At 37.4% G+C, this 9,496-nt stretch overlaps 1 pseudogene; it reads left to right on the top strand.

The window, feature by feature from the left end:
* Positions 1-8,686: 8,686 nt before the first annotated feature.
* LOC116091697 lies at positions 8,687-9,002 on the top strand (annotated as a pseudogene).
* Positions 9,003-9,496: the final 494 nt, after the last annotated feature.

The raw sequence follows: 9,496 nt of genomic DNA, 5'->3' as shown, positions 1-9,496 counted from the left end.
AAGTTTAACACTTTCAACCTAGTGTATCCAAAATTGTCTGTAATCTCTGCACTGGGAAGGCTGAGGCAGAAGCATTATGAGTTTGAGGCCAGACTAGATTACACAATGACTCTGTCTCAACAAAACAATAGCAATACACAAATCTTCAGACTTCTTACCCAGAGATAACTGTTGTTTAAAATGTTCCATTCATTTATCCTTATAGAATTTTTTTTCACAAATTATGGTAGTTTGGAAATCAGTTCACAAGAGTTCTTTTTTCTTTTTTTTTTCTTTTTTGCATTCCTCTTTTCAAGGTGTAGAGCCTAATTTCCTTCCTATTAATGGGGTTCACACTTTTGTATCTGGCTTCTAGATAATAGAATGAAGTAGATGTGATGAAATATTACTTGTAAAACCTAATCATTCAAATGACTATCATTCTGAGTCTTTCTTTTTTTCCCTTCCCCTCCCTGTCTTTGTCCCATCCTTCTCCATGGGGGAAGCCAAATGCCATATGGGCACATAGAAGCAGCCCATATGGTGAAGGACCATGACCTCCTGCCAAAATTGAGGTCAGTGAGCCACATTGGAAGCAGATCCTGAAGCTCCCAACAGGTCTCCAGAGACTTCAGCCCTAGCAGACATCCTCATATCCACTGCACCAGACAACCTAAACAGACAGTCATCCAGCTAAGCATCCCTAATTCTAGGAGCACAAACTATAAGATAATAAATTGTCTTAAGCCAATAAAGTCTGAGATAATTTGTTAAGCAACAATAGAAACTAATCTACAATACTATCTACCTATTATATGTATATATATGTATTACATATATACAATGTTATATATATTTATACAAAACAGAAAACAATCTCATATACTTTTTATAAACCCCTCACTTTTAACTGATAATAATACAAACCTCTTTCTATTTATCTACATCATCTATATCTGTATCTAAGCTGTATGCTCAGTGATATTATTTTAAGAGGTGGAGAAAAATAGCCACAGTTTCTTTTCAAAATATTTCATGTGTCTGATGGGGTATAAATTCATTAACAAGTGAAAAAAACCCTACTTTCTACTTACTATTTTAAATCTGACTCAAAGTGCAAACATACCTTTGCTAGAAGGAGAAAACAAATTCTAAGGGCTGAATAGCTGGTATTTGTTCTTGTCCTAGTTGTGAGTTTTTCAACAGAAGTGAAGGAGACAGGGAGTAGAACTTTTTCATGGTAATTTGAGGAATGATGCAGAATGTTTAGGAATGAATTCCTGGAGTAAAGGTGTAGAGACTTTGGGGATTAAAGAATTCCAGGAGAAGAAGAAAATCCAAAGAGCACGGGCTGTTCCATATATCAATGGAAAGGAGAGAAGGAAAGCTGTAGAGAAGAAAAAAATGGAGGCCAAAGGAATAGAAACTGAGGAGGAGATAAATCCTGAGGCCCAAGAGAATGCTGCACAGGAATGAACCAAAAATGAGCAGCTCTGAAATTCTCAGACACTATTGAAAGTAAAAAACATAACATAACATAACATAACATAACAAAACAAAACAATAAAAAACAGAAGAGAATTTATAAGAAGGTCAATTAATGACCAAACAAGGTGAAAAGCACCACCAACTGGGACCAAGTATTCAAATAAATACCTGAGCCACTGGAGGACATTTCTTATACAAACCACAGGACTGCCCTTTGATTTTTTTTCTAATCAGCCTTTAAGGATCAGTATGTGGTTGGGGGAACCATACAAATATATTCTGTCTCTCTATAATAAATTAGGAGCCATATTTACATACATTCCCAGAGCATTGCGTGTTTTCCTACCTCACATGCTAAATACAGTAATTCCACATTTACCTACCTTTCTGCAGCAGTCATTGAACTACCACAATGTCTGCCCCATTGTATAAGTTTGGGAAGTCACTGGTGAGTAAATGAGTGAGGATATATACATACATAGTGAGATTTTGGTTTCTTTAAAATGTATGTAGTAAGAATTTTGATTTCCTTAAAAATACAGTTATGTTATGTGAATATGTCTTTGTTTTACTCTCAGGTGTGGGATACAGGGCTGCTTCAGTTTGTCCACTGCTAATAACCATGATTATCTCATGCTCTAGGAGGGGCGTGATTTTGCCAGCTGTAGATAGTTTAATTCTGGAGACTCTGGAGAGGGTATAAATGGGAGAGCCATAAATGGGAGTGGTGGCTGCTGCCCCAGCTGCTGATGGCTCCTGCTGCTGCCCCAGCTGCTGATGGTCTCTGCTGCTGCTGGTTGCTGTTGTTGCAATTTGTCAAGTGACTGTGAGCAGAGAGATGAGAATAAGAAATTCAGTATCTTGACATGAAGACTGGACTTACCCCCAAAGAACTCAACTTCCCTATCCGTAGGCAGTAGTCTAAAAAGATCTACACCTCCTTTCCCTTCTAACTTTCTTTCTATCCTATTGGAAAGGATTAGGGTGGAATAAGTATTGGAAAGGTGGTTGATATAACAACCCAATAATTACCTAAAAATACACCAACATATGTATAAAACGAAGGAAAGAGGAATGTTAAGAGTGATGGCTGTGATCTGCACCAAGAAGAGAATGGGCTGTTCCAGAGCCCTTTGTACACAAGTTCTGCCAGGAGAGAGCTGGTCTCCCAGGAGAGCTGACAGGCTTACAGACCCATAGGAGGAACAAGCTCCAGCCAGACACAGCAAGAATGTCTAACACCAGAGATAACCAGATGGCAAAAGGTAAATGCAAGAATCTTACCAACAGAAACTAAGATTAATTGGCATCATCAGAACCTAGTACTCACACCACAGCAAGTTCTGGATACCCCAACACACCTGAAAAGCAAGATGTGGATTTAGAGGATTTTAAGAAGTACATAAATAACTCCATTAAAGAAATACAGAAAAACACAGGTAAACAGGTAGAAGCTATTAAAGAGGAAACACAAAAAAATCCCTTAAAGAATTACAGGAAAGCACAACCAAAGAGGTGAAGAAAATGAACAAAACCATCCAGGATCTAAAAATGGAAGTAGAAACAATAAAGAAATCACAAAGGGAGAAAACCCTGGAGATAGAAATCCAAGAAAGAGATCAGGAGACATAGATTCAAGTATCAACAACACAATACAAGAAATAGAAGAGAGAATCTCAGGCGCAGAAGATACCATAGAAAACATTGACACAACAGTCAAAAAAATACAAAATGCAGTGGGGCAGTGGTGGGGCATGGCTTTAATCCCAGCACTTGGGAGGCAGAGGCAGGCCGATTTCTGAGTTTGAGGCCAGCCTGGTCTACAGAGTGAGTTCCAGGACAGCCAGATCTATACAGAGAAACCCTGTCTTGTAAAACCAAAAACCAAAAACCAAAAACAAAACAAAACAATGCAAAAAGCAAAAAGATTCTAACTCAAAACATCCAGGAAATCCAGGACACAATGAGAAGACCAAACCTAAGGATAATAGGTATAGAAGAGAGCAAATATTCCTAACTTAAAGGGCTAGTAAATATCTTCAATGAAATTATAGAAGAAAACTCCCCTAACCTAAAGAAAGAGATGCCCATGAACATACAAGAAGCTTACAGAACACCAAATAGATTGGGTCAGGAAAGAAATTCCTCCTGTCATATGATATTCCAAACAATAAATGCACAAAGAAAAGAAAGAATATTAAAAGCACTAAGGGAAAAAGGTCAAGCAACATATAAAGGCAGACCTATTAGAATTATACCAGACTTCTCACCAGAGATTATGAAAGCCAGAAGATCCTGTGCAGATGTCATACAGACCCTACAAGAACACAAATGCCAGCCCGGGCTACTACCCAGCAACACTTTCAATAACCATAGATGGAGATACTAAGATATCCCATGACAAAGACAAATTTACCTAAAATCTCTCTACAAATCCAACCCTTCAAAGGATAAATGGAAAACTCCAACACAAAGAGGGAAAATATACCCTAGAAAAAGCAAGAAAATAATATTCTTTTAACAAATCAAAAAAAAAGATAGCCACAAAAAAACAAAACAAAACAAAACATAATTCCACCACTAACAACAGAAATTACAGGAAACAACAATCTTTTTTCCTTAATATCTCTTAATATCAATGGACTCAATTCCCCAATAAAAAGACATAGGCTAACAGACTGGATATATAAAGAGGACCCAACATTTTGCGGCATATAGGAAACGCACCTCAATGAAAAAGACAGACACTACCTCGAAGTAAAAGGCTGGAAAACAATTTTCCAAGCAAATGGTCCCAAGAAACAAGCTGGACTAGCCATTCTAATATGGAATAAAATCGACTCTCAACATAAAGTTATCAAAAAGATAAGGAGGGACACTACATACTCATCAAAGGAAAAATCTACCAAGGACTCTCTATTTTGAACATCTATGCTCCTAATGCAAAGATACCCACATTCATTAAAGAAACTTTACTAAAGCTCAAAACACACATTGTACTGCACACAATAATAGTGGGAGACTTCAGCACCCCACCCTCTGCAATGGACAGATCAATGGAAACAGAAACTAAACAGAGACACAGTGAAACTAACAGACCTTATGAACCAATTAGATTTAACAGATATCTATAGAATATTTCATCTTAAAACAAAAGAATATACCTTCTTCTGAGCACCTCATGGTACCTTCTCCAAAATTGACCATATAATCAGTCACAAAACAGGCCTCAACAATCAAGAAGATTGGCATAATCCCATGTGTCCTATCAGATTACCACAGACTAAGGCTGGTCTTCAATAACAATACAAATAATAGAAACCCCACATCCATGTAGAAGCTGAACAACACTCTACTCAATAATAACTTGATCAAGGAAGAAATAAAGAAAAAAATTGAAGACTTTTTAAAGTTTAATGAAAATGAACACCCAACATACCCAAACTTATGGGACACAATGAAAGCAATCCCCAAGAGGAGAACTGTTAGCTCTGAGTGCCTACAAAAAGAAACTGGGGAGACCAAATGCTAGCAGATTGACAGTACATCTGAAAGCTCTAGAACAAAAAGAATCAAATAGACCCAAGATTAGTCAATGGCAGGAAATAATCAAACTCAGAGCTGAAATCAACCAAGTGGAAACAAAAAGAACTATACAAAGAATCAACCAAACCAGGAGATGGTTCTTTGAGAAAATCAACAAAATAGATAAACCCTTGGCCAGACTAAATAGAGGGCACAGAGACAGTATACTAATTAACAAAATCAAAAAAGAAAAGGTCGACATAACAACAGAAACCCAGGAAATCCAAAAAGTTAACAGATCGTACTAAAAAAGCCTATACTCAACAAAACTGGAAAATCTGGATATAATGGAAATATTCTAGAAAGATATCAGCTAGCAAAGTTAAATCAAGATCAGATAAATGATCTAAACAGTAATATATGCCCTAAAGAAAAAAGCCCAGGACCAGATGGGTTTAGTGCAGAGTTCTATCAGACCTTCAAAGAAGACCTAATACCAATATTCCTCAAACTATTCCACAAAATAGAACTAGAAAGTAATCAACCCAATTTGTTCTATGAAGCCACAATTACACTGATACCTAAACCATGAAAAGACCTAACAAAGAAAGAAAACATCAGACCAATTTCCCTTATGAATATTGATGCAAAAATCCTCAATAAAATTCTTGAAAACTGAATCCAAGAACACATCAAAATTATCATCCATCATGATCAAGTAGGCTTCATCCCAGGGATGCAGGGATGGTCAATATATGGAAATCCATCAACATAATCCACTATATAAACAAACTCAAAGGAAACAACCATATGATCATCTTATTAGATGCTGAGAAAGCATTTGACAAAATCCAACAACCCCTTCATGATAAAAGTCTTAGAAAGATCAGGAATTCAAGGCCCATACCTAAACATAGTAAAAGCAATACACAGCAAACCAGTAGCCAACATCAAACTAAATGGAGAGAAACTTGAAGCAATGCCACTAAAATCAGGAATTAGACAAGGCTTCCCACTCTCTCCCTACCTATTCAATACTGTACTTGAAGTCCTAGCCAGAGCAATTAGGCAACAAAAGGAGGTTAAAGGGATATGAATTGGAAAGGAAGAAGTCAAATTATCACTATTTGCTGATGATATGATAGTATACTTAAGTGACCCCAAAAGTTCTACCAGAGAATTCCTAAACCTGATAAACAACTTCAGCAAAGTAGCTGGATATAAAATTAACTCAAGCAAATCAGTGGCCTTCCTCTACACAAAGGTAAACAGGCTGAGAAAAAAATTAGGGAAACAACACCCTTTACAATAGTCACAAATAATATAAAATGCCTTGGTGTGACTCTAACTAAGCAAGCAAAAGATCTGTATGACAAGAACTTCAAGTCTCTGAAGAAGGAAATCAAAGAAGATCTCAGAAGATGGAAAGATCTCTCATGCTCATGGATTGGCAGGATTAGTATAGTAAAAATGGCCATTTGCTTAAAGCAATATACAGATTCTATGCAATCCCCAATCAAAATTCCAACTCAGTTCTTCACAGAGTTAGAAAAAGCAATTTGCAAATTCATCTGGAATAACAAAAACCCTAGGATAGTGAAAAAGATTCTCAACAATAAAAGAACTTCTAGTGGAATCACCATTCTTGACCTCAAGCTGTATACAGAGCAATTGTGATAAAAATTGGATGGTATTGGTATAGTGACAGGCAGGTAGATAAATGGAATAGAATTGAAGACACAGAAATGAACCCACACACCTATGGTCATTTGATCTTTGAAGAAAGAGCTAAATCCATCCAGTGGAAAAAACATTTTCAACAAATAGTTCTGGTTTAACTGGTGGTTAGCATGTAGAAGAATGCAAATCAATATATTCTTATTTCCTTGTACAAAGCTCATGTCCAAGTGGATCAAGGACTTCTGAATAAAACCAGATATACTGAAACTAATAGAAAAGAAAGAGGGAAAGAGACTTGAGCACATGGGCACAGGGGAAACTTGCCTGAACAGAACACCAATGGCTTATACTCTAAGATCAACAATAAACAATTGGGACCTCATAAAATTGCAAAGCTTCTGTAAGGCAAAGGACACTGTCAATAGAACAAACCAGCAACCAATAGATTGGGAAAAGATCTTTACCAATCCTATATCTGATAAAGGGATAATATCCAATATATACAAAGAACTCAAGAAGTTAGACTCCAGAGAACCAAATAACCATATTAAAAAATGGGGTATGGAGCTAAACAAATAATTCTGAGGAATACCAAATGGCTGAGAAGCACCTAAAGAATTGTTCAACATCCTTAGTCATCAGGGAAATGCAAATCAAAATAAAACAATCCTGAGATTCTACCTCACACCAGTCAGAATGGCTAAGATCAAAAACTCAGGTGACAACAGATGCTGGAGAGGTTGTGGAGAAAGAGGAACACTCCTCCATTGCTGGTGAGATTGCAATCTGGTACAACCTCTCTGGAAATCAGTTTGGCGGTTCCTCTAGAAATTGGACATAGTACTACCAGAGGACTGAGCTACACCACTCCTGGGCATATACCCAGAAGATGTTCCAACATGTAATAAGGACACATGCTCCACTATGTTCATAGTAGCCTTATTTATAATAGCCAGAACCTGGAAACAACCCAGATGTCCTTCAACAGAGGAATGAATACAAAAAATGTGGTACATCTACACATGGAGTACTACTCAGCTATTAAAAACAATGAATTTATGAAATTCTTAGGGGAATGAATGGATGTGGAGAATATCATTCTGAGTGAGGTAACCCAATCACAAAAGAACATACATGGTATACACTCTCTGATAAGTGAATATTAGCCCAGAAGCTTCTAATATCCAAGATACAAACCACAAACCACATGAATCTCAAGAAGAAGGAAGATCAAAGTGTGGATACTTCAGTCCTTCTAAGAAGGAGGAACAAAATACCCATGGAAGGTGTTGTAGTGACAAAGTATGGAGCAGAGACTGAAGGAATGACCATCCAGAGACAGCACCACCTGGGGATCCATCCCATATACCTTCACAAAATCCAGACACTATAGTGGATGCCAACAAGTGCATGCTGACAGAAGTCTGTTATAGCTGTAACTTGAGAGGGTTTATCAGTCCCTGACAAATACAGAGGTGGATGTTGCAGCTAAGCATTGGACTGCTCACAGGGTCCCCAGTGAAGAAGCTAGAGAAAGGACCCAAGGAGCATCTGCAGTCCCTTAAGATGAAAAACAATATTAACTAACTAGTACCCCTAGAGCTCCCAAGGACTAAACTACCAACCAAAGAGTATACATGGTGGGACTCATGGCTCCAGCTGCATATGTAGCAGAGGATGGCCTTGTCAGTCATCAATGGGAAGAAAGGTCCTTGGTCATGTGAAGGCTTTATGCCCCAGTGTAGAGGGATCCCAAGGCCAGGAAGTGGGTTGGTGAGTAGGAAAAGGGGGGAGTGTATAGGGAGTATTCAGAGGGGAACCAGGAAAGAGGATAACATTTGAAATTTAAATGAAAAATTCTAATAATAAAAAAATAAGTAAAAAAGGGCCTAGCCCCCAGCTCCTTGTCCTAATAGCCATGTGTACAGAAAAAATGGAGACCTGGTTTTATATGCAAAGTAGTGGGACATCTGTCTTTGAGTCTGAACGTTGACCAGCCAGGTATGAATTACAAATGGGTGATGTTGAAAAAGGCAAGAAGATTTTTGTTCAGAAGTGTGCCCAGTGCCACGCTGTGGAAAAGGGAGGCAAGCATAAGACTGGACCAAATCTCCATGGTCTTTTGGGCAGAAGACAGGTCAGGCTGCTGGATTCTCTTACACAGTTGCCACAAGAACACAGGCATCACCTGGGAAGAGGATACCCTGATGTGGTATTTGGAGAATCCCAAAAAGTACATCCCTGGAACAAAAATGATCTTCACTGGAATCAAAAAGAAGGGAAAAAGGGCAAACCTAGTAGCTTATCTTAAAAAGGCTACTAATGAGTAATTCCACTGCCTTATTCATTACAAAACAAATGTCCCATGGCTTTTAATGTATACCATAATTTAATTCATACTCCAAATTCAGATCATAAATGGTTAACAATATTTTTGTCCTGATTTAAGTAAAACTGACTTGTCTTTACAAAAGAAAGAAAGAAAGAATGGGGTACTCTAAGAAAATAAATATATCTTGGCATGTGCTTATCAATAAATTTCTATTTTAAGAACAAAAACGAAGAGTGATGGCTATGATAGCAAGCAAGCCATTTCCAGTGTCTTCATATTTATAAGCAATCAATGATCATATGACATGCAGATTATGTTTAGATTCTGTCAACATAACATTTATAAAATGAATGAGATGTATTACAATGATTCATTGATATTATCAAGATGTTCTCATTCAAAATCTAATTAGTTGGAGGTAGACATTACAGATATAATTTAGAGTTAAAAACTCCTCATGTACTTGCTATGCTGAAATTTGAAGTCACTGAA

The sequence above is a fragment of the Mastomys coucha genome, chromosome X (assembly GCF_008632895.1).
Source record: "Mastomys coucha isolate ucsf_1 chromosome X, UCSF_Mcou_1, whole genome shotgun sequence".
Taxonomy (NCBI): domain Eukaryota; kingdom Metazoa; phylum Chordata; class Mammalia; order Rodentia; family Muridae; genus Mastomys; species Mastomys coucha.
Note: the sequence above shows the minus strand (reverse complement) of the source record. Positions and strands in the feature narration are given on the sequence as shown.